The 24,246-nt window shown below is 37.3% G+C and overlaps 1 protein-coding gene and 1 long non-coding RNA gene across 9 annotated transcripts in view; one reads left to right on the top strand and one right to left on the bottom strand.

Moving 5' to 3' along the window:
• LOC137250254 (translation factor waclaw, mitochondrial-like) overlaps positions 1–24,246 on the bottom strand; it is a 118,356-nt gene that overhangs the window by 14,143 nt on the left and 79,967 nt on the right. The window contains exon 1 of one of the 7 annotated variants that reach the window (XM_067782733.1): positions 16,213–16,368. The exons of 5 other annotated variants lie outside the window; for them this stretch is intronic. The gene's annotated coding sequence lies outside the window, so the exon portion shown is untranslated. Of the gene's footprint in view, positions 1–7,984; positions 8,094–16,212; positions 16,369–24,246 lie in introns of those variants that run through there. One more of the 7 variants, XM_067782736.1, reaches the window with a different exon arrangement.
• On the top strand, positions 1,701–16,629 carry LOC137250256 (uncharacterized). 2 transcript variants are annotated; one of them, XR_010952880.1, is made up of 3 exons: positions 1,701–1,840; positions 1,910–2,291; positions 16,304–16,629. It is a non-coding gene; the product is annotated as an uncharacterized lncRNA (long non-coding RNA). The 2 variants fall into 2 exon arrangements; XR_010952881.1 differs by lacking the exons at positions 1,701–1,840; positions 1,910–2,291 and adding exons at positions 15,239–15,400; positions 15,500–15,986.

Genomic DNA, 24,246 nt, shown 5'->3' with positions numbered 1-24,246 from the left:
GTTATTTCAATGAAAGTTTCATGAGTTTTCTAAGCGTGGATTGATAATTATATGCATGTGTGCACAGATGTGCATGATCATATTTTAATGGGGTTGCTACAACAATAACATCATATTTTAATGTTATTTATATTATATGTATATTTGATGTTAGTGGAACCAAGCAATTCACAACTGGAGTTGTATACGTCCTATCCACCATGAACAAACACGTCCTTCGCGAAGACTTTTTATGTTTTGTCCCTGTTTTTCACGTAATCGGTGCGGGTCTCGCAAATACTTTGCTCACAACATTACGGATTATTATTATTGTCTTTCCATTTTTGTTGTGAATGTTCTATTGGAGATTTCAAATCTGGAGCCCACCCCGAAACATTTTCCTGGATCCGCCCCTGATTTATATTACATCCGTAATGAGCTTAAAAACGTTGAGTCTCCCTTAACTCATACCTTTAAGCTTATATGCATATATATTCAAATATATATATGTACATACATAATTATAAGAAAGGCGTACCCCGATGGAGAAAAAGCCAATGCCGCTTTTTCCTAATATCAGCTTACACTGTGTGAAATCATTATTTGCAACTCATTATTTGAAAATCAAGCCTAGTATACATTAATTGAATACTTAGAGCTTCGAATCTACACCCAAAAACTGGAGAAAGCATCGAAACGCGTAAGGAAATCTTCTTAATCTTGGTTTCCACTAGGGCTATTTATCAACGTCACCTGTTGCGGGGAAAATATTGCTGATGTGCTTTGTTGGGGACGGTCATTGTGGACAAAAAGCTATCGCGCAACGAAATAAATAATATCTCAGAGTTTCACTCTGTTACCCTAGCCGCTTAAGCTGAGATGGGCAGCAGAATTTTATGTTATCAAACAAATTGGCAAGGTTAACTAGCCTCACGTCAACTTTAACTGTAGTTTAAACTCACACTGAAAACCCGGGCCTTTGTAGTGCTTTTGCCGTAACTCGAGCTCCGATTGATATACATACATATGTGTTCACAAAGGTCATACTCGGGGAAAAAATTTACAAGTAGCCCTTTAAAATTTAAAACTTAAAAGTCATTCTAACAGCATCTAGAAGGCAGATGAGTTTTCACTGCCAAGCTTTTCATAGCAGAAAAACACTCGGAGTGCTTGCCAAACCACTGCCGAGGGGCGACCCGCTTAGAAAAACTTTTTTCTAATTGAACAAACTTGTTTCTAAATTTTTGATGTTGCTTTAGGGCGTGAACCTAGGATCTGCACTGTTGTAAGCGGATTACGCTGCCACCACACCAATTATTATTAGGTGAAATTTAAAAGAGGAAACATTTATTGGCATGTTGCGTTAGTACCATTTCGAAAATCGCCACGTATTAACGTCGGGCAATTTCGTAACCATTTCAAAGTGTTGCCGAAATTAGAACCACGGAAAACTCGGTTGAAACTGCAGTTGCCTAATCACGAGGCCATCCTGCTAGTATTTGTTTTCTTGTTACTTCCGTTTATCCTTTTTTTGCGCCAGCAGCCCAATTTGGACATTCTGTTTCTATATTAATTTGTGCGAAGCCAATTTGTATCTATATAAGGCATAATTACATAGTGTTTATTTTTGTTTTTGAGAAAGTGCATTACGCCTTCAGAAAAAATTCTAAATAAGTAGGGACTCCTTTAAGTTCACAGTGCATCCAGGTCTAATAATAATAAATAAATTATCTATGAGTAAAATTATGAAACTAAAACGAAATATATTTTGACATCCCGTAAAAGTAGTTCAGAGGAAACGGAAATCCACATGAGCTTTGAAAAGACCCCCAGCGGGTTATGGGGTTAGAATATACCCGCGGTAAGTATGCCTGTCGTAAGAGGCGACTAAAATACCGGATTCAATGGGTTTGTAGCGCAGCTCTTTCAGGTTGCCAGCGCAATACATAGCTTCTCCAAACACAATTGCCAACCTCACCTATCCGTGGCGAATCCTATTTCATTAACAGCCTAGGCTCTGGCAACCCCGAACTCATCATGTATCTAGGAAGTGGGAGCGCGGTATGGCCTAGAATGTCGCATGCGGTCATAACAAATCGTTCCCGAGATGGTCGGGCTTGGTACCGCACTCCCCAAGGCCTTGGGGAAGTGTCCTTATCGCTACAACAACAATAACAACAATAGCTTTGAAAAGATTTGAAAGGGTGGAGAATGCAGCAATGCAGGATAGCGGACAGTAGAAACTCCAAACAAAAAAGTCAACAACATAAGAGACTCCCTGAGGAAGCTGCAAAATGCACCTGAATGCGTAGGTAAGAAAAATCCTAATATCAGTTGAACGACCATGTGAACATAGTTTTATGCAGTTTTTAATATAAGTAAATAGAGCAATACGAGAGCAGGTGTAGACAAAAAATGCAATTCAAAATAAGGTAATAAAACCCACCTTTTTATCCCTCTTTCGTAATAAGCCGCCTTTGCCTTTGTGCTCATGCATTGGTATATATGTATTTATGTTCTATATGAATACATACAAACATACTTACATATATATATGTAGAAAATATTTTTACAACGTAAATATTATTGCTTTTCAAAGCTGTTGTTGTTGCACATTATGCTTGAACTTGATTGCCTATTTTAGTTGTTTTGATCATTACTTATTAATTAAAGACAGTTCTAAATAGTATAACAAATGTGAAAGCTTCTTTAAACTTAGTTGTAATATAAATTGTATGTATTAATTAAATACAATATATGTATATTAGGGTTGGTCGATTTGTATGGACAAAAATTAACCGATATCGTGTCATCGATTTTTCGATAGGATTTGGGCTCAGGAAAACAAAGTTGCACTACGCATATCCAAAAATTAATAATTTTCGAGCCTGCGAAAAAAAAAATGGCGAAAGGGTAAATTTTTCGACCAAAACACTTCCCAAGACCCAAAATATATACATATAATTTTTTTTTTTTCAAAAAACTGTTGTAAAAACGTTGGCGATAACAGTATTTAAAAAAAAATATTTTTTTTTGGGTTTTGGGGAGTGTTTTGGTCGAAAAATTTACCCTTTCGCCATTTTTTTTCGCAGGCTCGAAAATAATTTTTTTGGGTATTCGTAGTGGAACTTTTTTCCTGAGCGCAAATGCTATCGAAAAATCGATGACGCGATATCGGTTAATAAATCGACCCAGTCTAATATATATAGCTCCAATTTAAATATAAAATATGAGTTTGATCAGAACTAAAGACTGTGAATAGGGATCTATAAGAAAATATAATTGAAGCTGTTCTTTATTAGCCTTTTAATTTATGGCTAGCGATTGCTCTGCTGTTATCTTATATCTTATACAAATTCTCTTGCTATGTTGACTCCGCAGATTGACTTTGGACTCAGCTTTTAGTGTGCACCTGAAGATTTAGTCAAAAAAGTTACACAGTGCTACTCTCTTTAGAAGTTGAGCCAGCTTATATTATTGTAACGTTTTTGGTGTACTAAATTCGAATGATAGGACTTCACGATATATGTACAAAACAAACAGTGTGCCTTAACCTGGAATTATTTTTTTTTTTTAGAAAAACTATTTCATGTATTTTTTTTACCACCCCTTTTTAATTTCTCATTAGTTTATTGGTATATCGAAAATTAAATCTGGGGTGATCTTTAAGGAGATCCGGAGACTATTTTTTAGGAAGCATACAGTTTAGAGCTCTTGATAATCGAATAGTCGATTAGCAAAACTTGTTTAGTAAAAAAATAATTATCACTAATCTACTGGTTCTTGGCATTATTCGAATAGTGCTTATATCAGCGTGCTTTGCACACAGAGTATATTAACTTTGATTGGATAACGGTTGGTTGTACAGGTATGAAGGGATCGAGATAGATATAGACTTCCATATATCAAAATCATCAGTATCGAAAAAAAATTTGATTGAGCCATGTCCGTCCGTCCGTCCGTCTGTCCGTTAACACGATAACTTGAGTAAATATTGAGATATCTTCACCAAATTTGGTACACGAGCTTATCTGGACCCAGAGTAGACTGGTATTGAAAATGAGCGAAATCGAACGATACCCACGCCCATTTTTTATATATATAACATTTTGGAAAACACAAAAAACCTGATTATCTAGTAAATAATACACCTAGAATGTTGAAATTTTACGTGTGGACTGATAGTGAGACTCTTGATAAAAATTTGAAATTTTTTTTAATGAGCGTGGCACCGCCCACTTCTGATAAAGTCAATTTTACAAATATTATTAATCATAAATCAAAAATCGTTAAACCTATCGTAAAAAAATTCGGCAGAGGTTCCCTTGCTATAAGGAATGCTTTGAAGAAAAAATTAACGAAATCGGTTAAGGACCACGCCCACTTTTATATAAAAGATTTTTAAAAGGGTCGTGGACGAATAAAATAAGCTATATCTTTTTATAAAACTTCAAATTTTATAAAATGGACGTGGCACCGCTGCTTTTATGACTAAGCAATTTTCTATGTTTCGGAAGCCATAACTCGAAGAAAAATTAACGGATCGTAATAAAATTGGATACACAAATTTTCCCTATAGCAGGAAATATTTCTAGAAAAAATGGACGAGATCGGTTAAAGATCACGGCAACTTAGATATAAAACAAGTTTAAAAGGGTCGTAGACTAGAATAATGAGCCATAACTTAGCAAAAAATAGTTTTGAATCAATGATATTTTACTTATCAAGTTTTATTGTAAGAGGAAATGGGGAGACATTTTTTTTAAACGGGCGGTGCTACGTGTTATGTAGAAAAGTAATTTATCTGAAATGAAATGTACAATTAAAGTTCACGCTGAGTATATAATGTTCGGTTCCACCCGAACTTAGACACCTTTACTTGTTTTTTGTATTTTTTAATTACTTCCCCGTTTCGCAAAATCCGTCTTTGATTTACTGTAAGCTTACATATTTTACACTTTGGTTCTTTGGCATCATCAGGAACTAGAAAGTTAACTCATTTTGCAGCTAACAACTTAATTTTCTTTTTTTGACAAAAAACTGAATTCATTAAATTTTAAAATTTATTTTTAATGGCAAAATATTATGTTCATGAAACCGTCAGTATTAAAAAAAAGACAGTTATCCTATTAAATGCCATATTTAAATAAGGGCCTTAACACATTTTGAAGCTTCAAAAGTTTGTATATATATTAAACTCAGAAAAAGGGGCTACAAAAGTTTTGCGCAGCACTATATTTTCGTAAATGTATACATTTTGCCTTTAAATATATAAATTTTCCCTTTACATTGATTTTAAATATTTTCAAATACTGACATAAATTTAGTTAACAGAAAGTGATTAAAACTAAAAATTTATGCAGGTATTACACTTAAATTAATTTTTGATTTGAAATAAAATTTAGTAATTTAATTTTGTTTGAGAGCTACCACGAGTACATATTATTTTTTCACACAGATTTTCGAACACTTTATTCCAAAAATTTATTTTTGTTATTGATTTTGTTCATGTTTTTTTAAGCTCGATGTAAATATTTGTCAAATTTTAACAAGTGTTCAGTTACGTTCCGTTATATGTATTTATATACGTTAGGGTGCTCAAATTTATTTTGCGAAATTGTTCCAAGCATATTTGGCTTCTAAATAAAATTCTATAAAAAATGTTAAGTGTTGCGTGCAAAATGGCAGTAAAAAGTTTTAGAATAATATTTCATTAATTTTTTAATTTGATAATTTTACATTTTATTTTTTTTACTAAAAGCAAAACTGCTTACATAAGAAAATTCTGAAATTCCAAATAAAAAATTCGAAATTTTCATGCAGATTTTTAAACACATCTAAAATGTTTGAATTACGTGGACCATCTTTTTGGGATTGATTTGAGTAGTTTCAGATGAAAAATTCATTAAAGTTTTTTTCTAGAATAAACGAAACGAAATATAGAAGAAAAGAACATATACAATTTGCACAGAGTTTGCACTCTTTTCTTCGTTTTTGCGCAGCTGTATATCTAAAGTCGATTTTGGTCCTGCACAATCTTGAAAGGAGCAAACTACCTGAACCCCTGCCTCTGCTAAAAATGACCTTTTGTGGTATTGATAGAAAGGTAATTCATTGCACTAGTAATTTTTTTAAGCTAAAAATGGCCCTTATTTCAAGAAACCTTGTATTTACGTTTATCCTGCCTTCACAAAAATGTATTTATCATCTGAGGCTATTTCGTAGAAAAAAAATATTATGAAAAGCTTTTAGTTTTGTGATGTTCCATCGTCACGGGTGGGGCAATTGTACGCAATATTTTTTTTTTTTTTGTTGAAGCATTGTGATATAGCCAGCTGGGGATTCCTGGTTCTAATAAATATGCAGGTTGAGATACTTAACAGTCAATCATGATTGCTGATTGTGATTAATGACAAACTTTCTTGCTATAAGTTGCTCCTCTACTTTTTGTTTCATCGGTCTGCTCAAAATTTAACTAGAGCAATCTATCTCGATTACAAACCAGGGCCCGTATTACATGTTACGATCAGTGACTGAAAACCATTTTCACTCAAGCGATAACTATGCAACTGTCACCCCTTTCCTAAAAATTATAATAAGTTATGGATCTAACGAGTACTATTTGTCACTAGTTCAAATATGCCATTAATCCGTTCCACAATTTCAGAGCTATTGTGATTTAAAAACGAGTTTCGATCAAGGATCGTAACACGTAATAAGGGCCCAGCTTTTTTTTTTTTAGCAAAGAACAAATTGTCAGTTGTCGAAATTGTAATTTATGAATTAAAAACTCAACTAATTCGTATAAAAAGGAGGTCAAATATAAAATATTTAAACTAAGCAAATTTTCTAAGGCAGTATTTTAGTAATTTAGTGCATAATTTTACCAAATCGGAAATTTTAATTAGGTACGAACCGGCTGTTTTGAAATATTTTGCCTAAAAAAAGTGTTTCATGGGAAGTTTGCTCTGGGCTTGTTCTATTTGCTTTTGACAACTGCACTACTCTGCTCTGCTCCGACCTATCCTGCACTTATTTTGGGGCAATAAGCAGACTTAATAAGTTTTATGATTATGACGGGCGGCACAAAAGATAAACGCAATCCATTAGTGAAGTTATATGCATATTATAAAAACTCTGCGAATATATGGAAGTAGTTTGTTTGGTTTAAATACTTCTAGATAAACGAACATTTGGGAAATTAGTAAAAATTATATATTTTTCTTAAATGATTTTATTGCTATAATATAAAATAAAAGTGTCGCCGGTGGGGCAGCATTTTTCACCGGTGAGACATGTTCGAATTAAAAGCATTTAATGAACTTGTTAATAGTTCCCCCTAGCGGGATAGGGGCCATAGAATATACCCCGCGGCCAAAACCTTCGGGGAGTGTCCTTCGCTACAATAACAACAACAACCATCTCGAGAACGATTTGTTATGACTACATGCGACCTTCAAGGCCACCCCCCGGATCCATGAGGAGTTCGGGGTCGATCGCACGAGTGGTAAATTAAAAACTGCCACTTTGACAACTTTTTCAAAACAAGCTGATTTTAGGTTGAAATTGAAACAGTTAAATCAGCATTTTACTTTAAAAGTAAAAAAGGTATCGCCAATTCATTTAAAGATTAAAGTTATTATTTTAAGGTTCATTAAAGATTTCTACAGCATTTGTATCCACACTGTCTTCAGTTTTATAAAAAAAGTGTTTACGCACCAAAGTTCACTTTCCCATGAAACCTCTCCTTTACGAACTTTTCACTTTTTAAAAGACATTTTCAAACTGCACCAATGTTTGGTCTAATTTGTCGTAATACTTTGATAGGTGTCTCAAAATTGCCAAGCTTTATAATTCTGGAGAAAAATCGCGACACTCTAATGCGCATATGTTTTTCTAAGCGTCAGCTGATAATGGTAATATTTCCGCTACCAACACCAACTTTATTTAACAGTTGATTTTTTCTTTTTTAATAAAATAAATACATATTATTAAACTTTCTTACAGGCATGTTCCACTTATAAATCGAATACACTCTTTAATGATAGTGAAATACTTAATGTCATTTAATTTTGTTTACATTAAATGCGAACTGCCAACGTAATAAAGCAGTTTTCCAACAAACCAAGTATGTATGTATTACACTATGTGACAAAATCAACTTTTGTATTGGACCAAACCAACTTTTTTGAGGAGATTGAGGCGTAAGTATAAAAAGTACTGTCTCCGTTTTTCGAAGTTAGCCTCCAAAAAATAGATATCGGCTTTCGAAGTTCGAAATTCTACATTTCGAAATTTTATTTTTTGTTAAAGCGTTCAGCAAATTAAAAAAGTAAAAATGTGGTCGTGGTCCGCTCTTTTCCTTTATTTGAAGCGTTGAATTCTTTTTTTTGAGAAATTTAGTATAACAGCTTTTTAATAGGTGAAAAATCAGATAGTCCCATGATAGTGGTTACTACTTTCATGTCTGCACATACTCTGCACTGGAATCGCTCGTACTGTAATTAAAAAAAAAAAAAGAATTCAGCCATTCAAACAAAAAAAGGGGGCCCATGACCACATTTTTACTTTTTTAATTTGCTGAACGCATTAACAAAAAAATGAAATTTCGAAATGTAGAATTTCGAACTTCGAAAGCCGATATCTATTTTTTGAAGGCTAACTTCGAAACACGGAGATAGTACTTTGTCTACATAAGCCTCAAACTCTACCAAAAAGTGGGTTTGGTCCAATACTCGCCGGCTGTTGCACAGTGTTATGAATTGATTCTATAACAAATTGTAGAAAGAGAAGAAAATGGAAAAGAGAAAAGATTGCGATTGAAAAATAACACAGAATACACACACACGTTCACACATTGGTATTTTTAATAGGGTTTAAGAGCATTATGAAGCTTTTCTAAGAGCAAAGAGAGACACCGCATTTTAAGTCAAATAACTTATCTCTTTGTTTGGGGAAACTTCCTCCAATGATTTCTATATACATATGTTGGTAGAAATGTAAATTGCTTTTGGGGAGCAAGGTTCTTGTCAGTGCATTTTGGTTTGTTTTTTATCGGTTTTCTTTTTAACTGTATCGCTGAAATTTTCAAGGTCATGGGTATTCGTTGTTGTCGTGCCTATGTATACTATGTATAGCATACAGCTGTGTTAGCTGTCTCGTTAGTATGTCGGTCGGTCGGTCGACTGTAGTAGGGTCGGTTTGTTGTTTGCATTAAACATTTCATGTATTTGTTTAATTTTACTTGGGGCGAAGAGGTTGCATGGTGTCATGCAAACGAACAGTGCCGGTGGGTAGGAAAACGACTACTCGCACGCAATTCAGGGTCAGGGAAATTGGATTACGTTTCCCAGTGTGTAACCACAAAAAGAAAGCAATAAACTCAATAGCGCTCATGAAGAGTTGTGTTCTGTTTGTTTTGCATTTATCTTTTGTCAAATTAAAATGTATTGTTGAATTTTTATCAGAAGAGATGAGCTGAGCTGTCTCATTCATCACGCTTTTATCGTGCATTCACAAAACGCGGAAGCGCGGGAGGTTGCTGGTCAAAGACTTCTCGGACGACATGTCAAAACGAGCTGCCGAATGACAGATGAATTTATTACATATTTAAAAATAAATCACATTATTTTATTTCAATATAGGGATGCTCCACTGTCCCGGATGGGATAATTGTACGCAATATTCTAATCTTTGTTAAAGCATTTTGATAAAATAAGTTCTAGAATACGATTATAACTGTTATGTAAAAAAAACTAACAATATCTGATCATGTACTAGGGCTCTTAAAACTATGTGATTATTTCGATTCTTCGAATATTCGCTTTTTGTACGTTTATTAATCGAATAATTCGAATACCCGATTAATCGAATATCATGAGCTCTCGTATGTACCTAGGCAAATTATAATAAGTTTTATAACTGACACAGGTGAGACACAAAATAGACGCTATCCATTATAGAAGTTATACTATATATATGTAGTAAAAAAAAGTCTGCGAATTGGTTTTCTTTAAATATATGAACATTTGGGATATCAAATGTAAAAATAATTCAATTTTCTTATTTGATTTTTATTGCTGTAATCTAAAACAAAAGTGAAATGTTAGAATTAGAAGCATTCAATGGACGTGTTAATAGCAAATAAAGTACCCACGGTTCGAACTATGGTCTACGTCATGGAATCATTACATGGGTCAAATAAATTTGAATTGCGGAAAATTCTAAGAATTTAAAGTTTTTAAGTATTATGGAAAAAATTCCAAAATTCTATACCCATGACCGATCAAGTAAAATTGATACGTGGTTTGACCTTATGACTCAAAATATAAATTTTGGAAAGTGGGTGTGAGACCGCTTACATTTAAGAGATAATTTAAAACTTTTTCCCTGCCTTGCTGCTACATATATACATTGGTAAATCGGATGGCAACGACGCTTGCTTTAAAAAAAGGGCTTATGGTAACAAAAAATATAACACCTTTACGGTAAATAGCTAAGTTGTACTGATTATCGACCTCAGTAGTGATATGGTGCTCCAAAGTATGAAAATTTAAAAATAAATACGAATTTTGTGAAATTCGGAAAACGGGCGTGGCACCGCCCACATTTAGGAGAAGAAAATTTCAAGGTTTGCAAGCCGCTAATAAGAGTTAGTTAGTATCACTTGCAATTTTCAGAATTCTGATTCTTAGCATTATATATGTATGTATATGTAGATCTGAGGAAAATTCGTTATCGACCACGCCCACGCCCATTTTTTTTAAAAAGGTGCCATTACAAAATTGCCCACATAAATACATTATCATTATGAATATGTTGCAAAGTATGAAAATTAAAAAAAAAAGAAAAAAACGTTAATGGTGCTGGTCCACTCCACTCCTTTTAATTAAGCTCTTCACAAAACTATTAACATCAAGGTCGAAAAAAGCGACCGAGCTACGCGAGATTTAGTAAGCACATTGTTTCTATGGCACCAAGGTCCGGATTTTAGGTGCGAATTATATTTAACTAGAGTTTAAACCTGCTCTTCTGGCCACATTAACTGTGATAGGAAGCAATATTTTATGTAAAGAGCCGTTGTCGCAGAGTAAGGTTAGGATTGTGTTTAGCAACAGCTAAAACTCGCATTGATAAATTGGTTCTAAGCATCAAAAATGGCAAGGTTAAGTTCAAGTCAAGTTTAATTGTAGTTTCAGCTCGCACTGAAAATTGGTACTAAATGTTTTATAATTGCTCACGGCAGACGAAACTTGGATATGTTTAGGTGGTGTGTTCCAGCTTTCATATCATCTAATGTTCGTAGCAGTTCTCTTTAAATGTACTTTTGAAATATATGAGAACACGCGCTGGGTTTATAATGTTTGGTTTCACTCGAAATAAGACATCCTTACCTTTTACAGAATAAATAATTGTTTGATTTGATTAAGAAAAATGTTGCTCATACGCCGCGTTGTACAGATATCCTTTAGGGAAAGTTATTATTAAAATCAAATTTCGTTTTTTTTTTATAAATTCATTCATCCAACAGAAAAAGGTTCTATGCTATTGCCTGAATTTCATGAGACCAAACTGACTGAAATGTTCACTAAATAGTTACAACTATAAATTTACTCTTATTTCTAAAATAACCGCACAATATTATCTCACAACCTTATTTGCAAAACTATTTCTGCCTCTCTTGAGCAATTGGTTTGGTTTTTATTTATGTGTTTTTTTTTTTCTTATTTAGTGTACGATACCTAAATACTGCAAAAAAGCTGGAAATATAGAGGATGACTTTGGTTTTAATAAGCTAATACCGAACTGTGTTTAGACTCGGAGTTATGGGATACAAATATAAAGGGATAGTCATTGATCTGGTTTAATCTAGCCAAGCTCTTGAAGGTAGAAAAGCTTTTGACTAAATTTTGTTGTCAGGCGTGCAGTAAATTGCGAAAGAAAGCAAGATAAACTCGTTTTGAATATGGTCGAAGCCCGGTGTCGGTGTTCCTCTTTTACAAATTTCTAAATCAAACCAACAATTTCGGATACATTCGTTAATTTTTATAAATTTTTGCATTTGGAGTACAAAGTTGCTTTTAAATGAAACAATAAAAGAACATTAACCTTTTGAAACAGGTGAATGAAAATGAAATGAAACAATTTAATAGGCGATAAACTTTTAGCAGATGATTTTTATGTAAAATTTCGTAATAAAACCACACTTATAGCGTTTTCTTTTCTGAAATAAATTGTTGCCTGTGCAAATGGAAAAGCCTTAATATAGTTACTCCTACCCCAGAGAATGTTCAACATTTATTGTGCATGCAAAGAACATAAATGGCTACCCCGTGTATCAGCTGATTTCCACAAACGCGCTGTCAATGATAATAAAAATTCATTAGCAATTATTTCATTCATTTCAAATTTCTTCGCTTAAAATTTGTGAAGTTACGAAAATAAATTGTCACGTTCAGCTGGTTTAGCAGAGTTGCGCTGCCACACCGCCATTTTACGCAGGGTAAAATTGTACTGCTTTTGCGTTGCGACTAGACAAGAATTTTCACAAAAGGACGAAATACCCCGTAAAGGCTTTACCTGCTTTTTAGAATAGAACAAAATATATTTACAACCCTGGCGCGGCGTACAAAAAGCGTGACACTTTTTCCAGAAGAGAAAACGCTATTAAACACACAAATGTACGTGGTACAATTTTTATGCATACATACATACATATGTATGTCGATATAGTAGATGTATGTATATTGCATTTTATTATTCAACAAATGCACTTGATACGCAGCAATATTATGTATGTATGTATGTGTGTATGCATGTATGTATGAATGTACATATATTACTCATTGTATTGGTTATCCTACTAAAGCTTGAAACACAATGCCCTGCCGCCGCGAAATAAACGCGACGAACTTCGCCTCGTCAACAATAGAATCCCCGTAATTACATGAAGGTGAACACAATGAAAGCGAAGAGCGAAATTAACGCGACGGCTTTTTGCCACGATAGATTTATTTCTATCGTCGCCGCCGGGCCATGTCGTCAAACGTGACAAGGGTTGCTGCTGTTCAATTCTTTTGAAGTATAAACAAGAAAACGCATGATACAAAAAAGAAGGTAGTTCCACTCAAAATTTTTTGACGTATTTGGGGATTTTTGAAGTTTCATAATGTTTGTTGTTTTGCCAGAAGCGTAGCCATACCGTTACTGTTTAAGGCGAAATTCTAGTTTTTCGTGAAGGAAATTTCCTTTAGGATGAAAACGCAATGGTCATCTGAGACAATAATAATATGCTTTAGCACGATTTGTGTGTATATATATCGATTGAGAATAAAGTAAAACATGCAATTTTATTAAAACACAGTGGATAATGACTCATACATTGGTTAATGACTCATATATTTATGGCAGCTTGACGAAAAATCCTGTTATTCTAGCATGGTCCTTTTATCATGCCCCTACACTAAATATTTCTGAAGGCATGTTGATAAAAAGTGTACCTCCAAAGTCTGCACGAAAAACTTATTAAAAACCTTCTTTTCTAGGCCGATATTTTGTATTAAAATATTTCCAAGACTCTACCAGATTGAAAAATGTTACGAATTTTTCTAATTTTGATGGATTTCATTTTAACGAAGACGACTAAATTACTTTCATAGTTGTTTTAAATAAAAAGGAAAAAAATGAGTCTGGGAAATATTTTAATACATAATATCAGCCTAGAAAAGGTTTTTAATAAGTTTTTCGAGCTCCTGAAAATTGTTTTGGTGGAAGAAACATGGATCGAAGTATGCAAAGCAAACGAATATAGCCTTCTTAAGTGTCCGTACGTTTGCTCAGAACATTTTGACAAAACATACACGTTTGTCAATTGCTTGCTCAAAGGAGGTCCTTATAAACCGACACCGCAATTTCTTTATAAATTGGCTACAAGTCCACATTTTTATTTTTTTATTTATTGTATAATTCAAGCGTTGCGCTTTAGGAGGGAATTGTTAAACTATTTTTTTGGCAGAACATTACCCTGTAGCTCTGCAGGTTAGCCACTTGTTATGACAGTGTTTTTGCCAGTTGTACCAGGGGTCATCTTGGGCAGCCTCATTGTCCCCGCAAAAGTCAAGTGGCTAATCTCACACTAAATGGAACTACCTCCATTTCTTGTATCATGAGAAAACGTAATATCGAAAAATTTTTTTTATATATCATTCTTAATTTTACTGCCAAAACACGTTCAAAAAACTTGAGAAGGGTATTGAAAGACGTCTTTCGATATCATTATTAATAAACAGCCAACTACTGATTAATATTAGCCGTGTTTTTTTACACGTGTATACGTTTCGTTTGCGCGTGAAAAAAAAACGCCTATCCTCGCTTAGATAATGCTTAGGAGACCCATCTAGCGGCTGTGGTTAAACAACTAGCTACAGCAACAGGGTGTATCGAAAAGCGGAGGCACAACGCTCTGATGGCCATAGGGTATAACATATAGCTGAATCAGTTGCGATGAATTATGGACACACATAGAATACATAGAATTAGTGTAGAGGGTGAAACAAAGACACATATTTCAGTTACATCTGAGTATAATGCGTATTGAAATTTAATAGGACAAGATTTATGCGCAGCAATTTCAGAGGTGTATTTAAAGTTTGTCGCTTAGCAGTCCATATAAAGTTTAAGCGTAAACGGATATAAGCGTGTTAAAAAATACGGCTATTATTAAAAACTTAAAGGTAATTGCACAAGCATTTGCTAAATATTAGTTTTTTCAAACAATGTTTTCAACTAACCGGCGTACGTACGCTGTCAAATATTTAAGCTCATGCAAGCTTATGGAAACGTACGTAACGTGCGTCGTATATATGAAACAGTATATTTTAAATTAAAGTGTTATAATATTAATGTTCGCCCGCCGGATTAAGATTCCTGAGAACCAAACGTGTCTTTCGATACAGCTCTTAACTTTTTTGGCGTGTTTTAGCAGCAAGTGCTAAAGCAAAGAATTAAAAAAGGTTTAATTGTTTTCATCTTTATTTCTGTAAATGGCCACTCTGAATAAAAAGCGTCCAAAAATTTCGCCCGGCATTGTGTTTTTTTAGTAGACGAAATATCAGCGCGTAATATGAGAAATGTCAGCGCCCGACGCGGCGTATGTCGTCGTCGCTCTGCATTGTGTTTATAGCTTAAAAATGTATTCTGTTAAATCGTTCGTGTTTGGAAATATTTATAAACATGTGCACTCTTACATATGTATGTTTGTATGTACCTACTTGCAAATATTTGTAAGTAATGTACAAAAGTTATAAAATAAAATACATTCTGCAAACTTGGACGAAGAATGGATAAATATTTTCAATTTTATTAATAAAGAATTTGCATTAACTGACCTACTCAATCGTGTTCCAATTTAAAAGTGACTGAGGTTTGCAATACATAAATATGTATATGAAAATATTAATAATTTTTACACAAAAAATATTCGGGATAGGTATATTTTTTCGTTTTTTTTTTTTTTGCATAGAATCAAGTGATATGCAGCGAAGCAGGCACCTATATTTATATTATATAACCTGGGTCGTCTTGTATGGACGAAAGTTAACCGATAACGCGCCATCAATTTTTCGATAGGATTTGGGGTCAGGAAAAGGAAGTTCCACTACGCATACCCAAAAAAATAATTTTCGAGCCTGCGAAAAAAAAATGGCGAAAGGGTAAATTTTTCTACGAAAACACTCGCCAAAACGTACATATGTGTACGTGCAAATATATATGTATAAAACTGTGTAATTTAATTCTTAATAACAAACACTTTCTAATTAAATATTGATTTTGTTTTAAGTACATAAATAATGGTCTACGCCACTAAATGGCCAACGTTTCATAGGACGAAAGTTAACCGATAACGCGCCATCGATTTTTCGATAGGATTTGGGGTCAGGAAAAGGAAGTTCCACTACGCATACCCAAAAAAATAATTTTCGAGCCTGCGAAAAAAAAATGGCGAAAGGGTAAATTTTTCTACGAAAACACTCGCCAAAACGTACATATGTGTACGTGCAAATATATATGTATAAAACTGTGTAATTGAATTCTTAATAACAAACACTTTCTAATTAAATATTGATTTTGTTTTAAGTACATAAATAATCGTCTACGCCACTAAATGGCCAACGTTTCATAGGAAGCTTTGGTTTACGCTTTGCTTGAACCAGAATATTCCCCTACAAAACTTACATTGCAAACTTCAATAGTTTATTATTTATTTATTTATTAACTAAAAAAACGAGACGAAACTTAACACAAAATGTATATCGTTTATTTCTAGGTGACTACATTCACAAAACTCGAATTTGAATCAACCCAACTGTTCAAGCAAACTCACACTTCGTAAGTACGTTAAAGGCTGACTGGCTGCCATATCAAAAGTGCTTATTCGTCAACACAAACAAATATTCATACATATACATATATGTATAAACATATGATCATTTCATCTCACTAACAAAGCGTACAGAAATGAACAAAACAACTAAACAAAGGAAGGAATAGAGAAAATGCAAATACTTATTGGTTGTGACGAATAGCGAGACACCCTACAAACATATAGATTTAGAAATAAATAAAGCTTGAACGTTCTCAAATAAAATTTGTTTCAACCCAAATCACTACTATTAATATTTTACTTATACATACTACTCGACGTTTCGAAAATCTAAACAAAGTTTTGAAGAATGCCCAACTTCAGAATTTTTTTGAATCAATAAAGCTTGCTTGATTATACAAAACATATGAGAATTTTTGCTACATTCACTGAACTTGTTTATTCGCCTATCTAGCTGTTCATTGGCATTTCAAATTATTGGTTATGAATACAATTTTTCCTCTCACTATTATGGTCAAATGTAAAAATTAATTCAAGAAGTCCTGAAAATACCAAAAACTGAAAATATAGTAAAAACCAGAGAATTAGAAGCATAGAAAACATTAAGCAGCAAGAATTGTGGGAAACATTAATAATGCCTGGGTTTCCAGTGCGAGTTTAAACTCCAGTTAATACTGACTAGAGTTGAACCTTTCCATTTTGTTCGGTAAGACAAATATTTGCGGCTCATTTCAGTTTTCGCGGCCAAAGTGACAGAGTTGAGCTCAAGTTAAAACACGCACTGAAAAACCGGGCCTTAATCTTAAAATTGCGGTTAGATAATTTAACAATGCTCAGTACCATAATTAAACTTTTTGTGGCATAAAATAAACTAAAGGTACTACGAAGTTGAAAGTTGGCAATAATAGAAATATCCGTTCGAAACTGGCCGAATTGTCAAAACAGTATGTAACGAGAGTTTGGCACTGAAGGAAGTGAAGGAGCGAAAATTCGGATATGGGTTACTGTGATAGTAAACTTTTTGGGACAAATTTAGTATGAAAATGTATAACGCATTATATGGGACCTATAGAAAATTTTACAAAAGTAGTAGAATGGGGTATCCAAAGACGCGTAGTTTTATCAACATTACGAATCCAAACACGGAAGTCAAAGTGTCGATACCGATACTCACATAAAATACTCGGATCAAAGTATCGATGCTGGTACTCGCACTCGATCAGTCACAGGCATCGAGTATACTCGATCCAAGTGAGTACTTCGGAATTTTTACGAAAAGTGAAGATACTTTTTTTTAATAAGATCTTATGTTTTTAATTTAGTAAAAAACAAGTAAGGCAGTTTAAGTTTGGACGAAACCGAACATTATAAACCCGTTTGTGTGCTCTTACATATATTTTAAGGATACATTTAAAGATAAACGTCACGAACATTAAATGATTTAAAAGATTTTTGATCGGCTTAAGGCAATAAAAAAAAGTTTTTACAGATAGAAAAAGCAAGCACTCCGAGTGTATTTCTCCTATGAAAAGCTTCCTAGTGTAAATTCATCTGCCTTGCAGATGCCATTCGGAATTGGCATCAAATGTGTGGGTCTCCTCCCCCAATTTGTAAGGAAAATTAAAAATAGCACGACGCAAATTGGTCTAAATCTCCTCGGAGATAAATCGTGTCAATTATTTTTTTATGGCATTAAACGTTCAGTGGAGAGATTAACTAAATAGAAGGGGATCAGAACGATATTCCTATTTTTTAATCTTTTGTACTTTGCATTACCATATCTCTACTGGTAGTATTGTTACGTACCATATTGTAACGAATTTTCTGCAAATCCTCTTATTTGCAATCCTCTGCTAAGTTCGAATCACTAAACTGTTGAATAAATAACTCCAATATTGAATGATGGAAAAATGGCCTTTATTAAGTACTTCACAATAACACTCAAACTGTGCAACGAATAGCTTAATAACCAAACTGATATCTTAAAGGAAACTGACTTTCAAAATAATAGTGCTATTGCTCGCTAGATATCGTCTTACTCGTAACTGCTTGACAATTCAAATCAAACTGAATTCCTTCTTACTCGCTGGCGCCGCTTTTATAGTTTACGCTGCATACTTCTAGGCTCTTCGATTTCCAGAAGTTACTAGTTGTTTCGGCTACAAAATCGCCAGCCACAACTACGTGCACAAATTATTGCTCTCTCTTGTGACAACTCAGATAAGGTATATGCATGTGTTTGTAGTTTACAGTCTCCCGCACACACATAAGCGTATAAGTAAATTCATCGGTGTGTGACATCTCATCTCTCGCTGCCTTGTATGTAAATGTTGCTCGTCGGAATGTGTACATATGTGTAGACGCAATTATTGATTCATAATGATTGAATTATTGATGTGCATTCACGTCACTGCTTAGATCGGCTTAGAGCTGGCAGCACTCCTTAGTTTTGCTAATATTCGTAACACTGCCCTCCACCTAAGTCTGATCGTCCCGATCAGACAAATCTCTCGATCTAAACGCTGCTAGCATCGCCAAATGTACCACTCTTCTACTCCGTGGTTTCTCAATGCTTTGTATGCGGTAGATGGTATCACTGAGCTTCTTCACAATCTTGTACGGGTCTTCCCAACTGCACCGAAATTGGGCTGGGACACCTTTCCGCCGGTGAGGGTTGTTTAACAGTACCAAATCTCCATTCCGGAAACCTTCCGAATTATTTTCCCTGTCGTACCTGTGTTCCATCTTACTACTCATTATTCTGGATCGTTCTCTCGCACTCTGTTGCTTGGCCAATGAAGAACTACTTTGTAGAGCTTGTTCTTGACGGATTGGCTTCACATACTCAGTATCGTTCCGACGTTTCCCAACAAAAGTGCGCGCTGGCTTGAAATCATCCTTGCATTCTTTCTGAAAAATTCTTTCAGTGAATTTAGTGCGTCCATTAGGGTTTGTTGATGCCGGTCTTTTCCTCGCAGGTACTTTTAATTTCGCTTTATTTGGCACATTCGATCCATCAACCTTTGCTCGATCTACTTTCCTAGAGACCCCAAATGATCCCGCAAGTCCCAAAATGACCCCGACAGGATCCCGGACGGATCCCGTAAACCATCCAGAAATGATGCCGGAAGAGAACCCAAATGATCCCGCAAAAGGCCCAAAATGACCCCGACAGGATCCCGGACGGATCCCGTAAACCATCCAGAAATGATGCCGGAAGAGACCCCAAATGATCCCGCAAAAGTCCCAAAATGACTCCGACAGGATCCCGGACGGATCCCGAAAACCATACAGAAATGATGCCGGAAGATACCCCAAATGATCCCGCAAAAGTCTCAAAATGACCCCGCCAGGATCCCGGACGGATCCTGTAAACCATCCAGAAATGATGCCGGAAGAGACCCCAAATGATCCCGCAAAAGTCCCAAAATGACCCCGACGGATCCCGAAAACCATCCAGAAATGATGACGGAAGAGACCCCAAATGATCCCGCAAAAGTCCCAAAATGACCCCGACAGGATCCCGGACGGATCCCGAAAACCATCCAGAAATGATGTCGGAATGGACCCCAAATGGTCCCGAAATGACACCGACGGGATCCCGGACGGATACCGAAAACCATGCAGAAATGATGCCGGCAGGTACCCCAAATTATCCCGAAATAGTCCCGAAATGACCCTGACGGGATCGCGGACGGATCCCGAAAAACATCCAGAAATGATGCCGATAGGGTCCCCAAATGATCCTGTATTAGTCGAGAAAAAATTCCGAAATGACTCCGAAGGGATCCCGGACGGATCCCGAAAACCATCCAGAAATGATGCTGGAGGAGACCCCAAATGATCCCGCTAAAGTCCCAAAATGACCCCGACAGGGTCCCGGACGGATCCCGTAAACCATCCAGAAATGATGCCGGAAGAGACCCCAAATGATCCCGCAAAAGTCCCAAAATGACCCCGTAAAGATCCCGGACGGATCCCGTAAACCATCCAGAAATGATGCCGGAAGAGACCCCAAATGATCCCGCAAAAGTCCCAAAATGACCCCGACAGGATCCCGGACGGATCTCGTAAACCATCCAGAAATGATGCCGGAAGAGACCCCAAATGATCCCGCAAAAGTCCCAAAATGACCCCGACAGGATCCCGGACGGATCCCGAAAACCATCCAGAAATGATGCCGGGAGAGACCCCAAATGATCCCGCAAAAGTCCCAAAATGACCCCGACAGGATCCCGGACGGATCCCGTAAACCATCCAGAAATGATGCCGGAAGAGAACCCAAATGATCCCGCAAAAGGCCCAAAATGACCCCGCCAGGATCCCGGACGGATCCTGTAAACCATCCAGAAATGATGCCGGAAGAGACCCCAAATGATCCCGCAAAAGTCCCAAAATGACCCCGACAGGATCCCGGACGGATCCCGAAAACCATACAGAAATGATGCCGGAAGATACCCCAAATGATCCCGCAAAAGTCTCAAAATGACCCCGACAGGATCCCGGACGGATCCTGTAAACCATCCAGAAATGATGCCTGAAGAGACCCCAAATGATCCCGCAAAAGTCCCAAAATGACCCCGACAGGATCCCGGACGGATCCCGAAAACCATCCAGAAATGATGCCGGAAGAGACCCCAAATGATCCCGCAAAAGTCCCAAAATGACCCCGACAGGATCCCGGACGGATCCCGAAAACCATCCAGAAATGATGCCGGAATGGACCCCAAATGGTCCCGAAATGACACCGACGGGATCCCGGACGGATACCGAAAACCATCCAGAAATGATGCCGGCAGGTACCCCAAATTATCCAGAAATAGTCCCGAAATGAACCTGACGGGATCGCGGACGGTTTCCGAAAACCATCCAGAAATGATGCCGATAGGGTCCCCAAATGATCCTGTATTAGTCGAGAAAAAATTCCGAAATTACTCCGACGGGATCCCGGACGGATCACGAAAACCATCTAGAATTGATACCGGAAGGTACCCCAAATGATGCCGAAATAGTCCCGAAATGACATCGACGGGATCCCGGACGGATCCCGAAAACCATCCAGAAATGATGCCGGAGGAGACCCCAAATGATCCCGCTAAAGTCCCAAAATGACCCCGGCAGGGTCCCGGACGGATCCCGTAAACCATCCAGAAATGATGCCGGAAGAGACCCCAAATGATCCCGCAAAAGTCCCAAAATGACCCCGAAAAGATCCCGGACGGATCCCGTAAACCATCCAGAAATGATGCCGGAAGAGACCCCAAATGATTCCGCAAAAGTCCCAAAATGACCCCGACAGGGTCAGGGACGGATCCCGAAAGCCATCCAGAAATGATGCCGGAAGAGACCCCAAATGATCCCGCAAAAGTCCCAAAATGACCCCCACAGGATCCCGGACGGATCCCGTAAACCATCCAGAAATGATGCCGGAGACCCCAAATGATCCCGCTAAAGTCCCAAAATGACCCCGACAGGGTCCCGGACGGATCCCGTAAACCATCCAGAAATGATGCCGGAAGAGACCCCAAATGATCCCGCAAAAGTCCCAAAATGACCCGGACAGGATCCCGGACGGATCCCGTAAACCATCCAGAAATGATGCCGGAAGAGACCCCAAATGATCCCGCAAAAGTCCCAAAATGACCCCGACAGGATCCCGGACGGATCCCGTAAACCATCCAGAAATGATGCCGGAAGAGACCCCAAATGATCCCGCAAAAGTCCCAAAATGACCCCGACAGGATCCCGGACGGATCCCGTAAACCATCCAGAAATGATGCCGGAGGAGACCCCAAATGATCCCGCAAAAGTCTCAAAATGACCCCGACAGGATCCCGGACGGATCCCGAAAACCATCCAGAAATGATGCTGGAAGAGACCCCAAATGATCCCGCAAAAATCCCAAAATGACCCCGACAGGATCCCGGACGGATCCCGTAAACCATCCAGAAATGATGCCGGAAGAGACCCCAAATGATCCCGCAAAAGTCCCAAAATGACGCCGACGGGATCCCGGACGGATCCCGTAAACCATCCAGAAATGATGCTGGAAGAGACCCCAAATGATCCCGCAAAAATCCCAAAATGACCCCGACAGGATCCCGGACGGATCCCGTAAACCATCCAGAAATGATGCCGGAGGAGACCCCAAATGATCCCGCTAAAGTCCCAAAATGACCCCGACAGGGTCCCGGACGGATCCTGTAAACCATCCAGAAATGATGCCGGAAGAGACCCCAAATGATCCCGCAAAAGTCCCAAAATGACCCCGACAGGATCCCGGACGGATCCCGTAAACCATCCAGAAATGATACCGGAAGAGACCCCAAATGATCCCGCAAAAGTCCCAAAATGACCCGACAGGGTCCCGGACGGATCCCGAAAACCATCCAGAAATGATGCCGGAATGGACCCCAAATAGTCCCGAAATGACCCTGACGGGATCGCGGACGGATCTCGAAAACCATGCAGAAATGATGCCGGAAGATACCCCTAATGATCCCGAAATAGCCCCGAAATGGTCCCGACGGGATCCCGTACGGATCCCTAAAACCATCCACGAATGATTACGGAAAGGACCCAAACTGACCCCGAAAAAATCCCGTAATGATCCCGGAAACCATCAAGAATTTATCTCTTGAAGGTACGCAAATGATCCCGAAAGTACCCCGACGGGATCCCGGACGGATCCCGAAAACCATCCAGAAATGATGCCGGAAGGGTCCCCAAATGATCGCGAAATAGTCCCGAAATGATTCCGGAATAGTCCCGAAAATGTCCCAAAATAACCCCGACGGGATCCCGGACGGATCCCGAAAACTATACAGAAATGATCCCGGAAGGGTCCCAAAATGATCCCGAAATAGTCCCGAAAAAGTCCCGAAATTACCCCGGCGTAATCCCGGACCGATCCCGAAAACCATCCAGAAATGATCCCGGAGGGTCTCGATATGACCCTTACGGGATTACAAATAAGGTGAAGTTAATTATAAAACCATGTTAATAAGGCAGCAGGCGCATTGGAGCGAATAAAAAGTTACATAGAAACATACAGGTAAAGCTAATAAAAACAATTGATGGATGGCGGATGGCGGGAGTAGAGGAGAGGACCACTGATCTTTCCTCCAAAATTGTCTAGATCTCGTTCTGTATGTACCAGATACCAAAAACTATTGATTTAGGAGAAAATTTATATTGAGTTATAACAATTTATAGATTTTACACCAGAGGGGAGATAAAGGAAAGGGGGGGGGCGGAGGGTGTCACTGCTTACTTTGTAAGCCCTCGACTTATTTGACCCCTTGAGTCTGTGATATTGGTGAAGGCCAGTATACGTAAAGTTATAATGTGTAAAAATTATTGAAAAATAATTTCTCGAAGGGGTCGTGGGACCCCCACCCCTCTTTCCATGTTCGAAAAAAATTTCGCTAGTAGACTACTGTCTGTGTCCCAAATTTCATCAAAATCCGTGTAGCCATTCTGGCGTGATTCAGTCGCAAAGACGAAAAAATATAATAATTAAATTATAACTGTTCCTAGGGGGCGGAGACCACGCCCCTTTTCAAAAATATATAGTTAGTAGATCCTTCTAGACTATTGGCTATATGTGTGCAAAATTTCATCCAAATCGGTCCAGCCGTTGTTGCGTGATTGAGTCACAAAGACAAACGTCTGGACAAACATCCAAACATCCAAACATCTTCACATCCAAACTTTGCCATTTATAATATAATATTAGACTAGCCTTTACCCGCGGCCCCGTCCGCAAGGAGAAAATTAAATATATGGGATATTCACGTTAGCCTGCTTATCAAGTTATCTGTTTAAAAAGATGTTTCTGTCTAATACATTTTATTTTTGTAATTGAGTAAAAAAAGAAGTAAATG

This window comes from Eurosta solidaginis, chromosome 4 (genome assembly GCF_040869045.1).
Source record: "Eurosta solidaginis isolate ZX-2024a chromosome 4, ASM4086904v1, whole genome shotgun sequence".
Lineage (NCBI taxonomy): Eukaryota > Metazoa > Arthropoda > Insecta > Diptera > Tephritidae > Eurosta > Eurosta solidaginis.
This window is presented reverse-complemented; position numbering and strand designations above follow the sequence as displayed.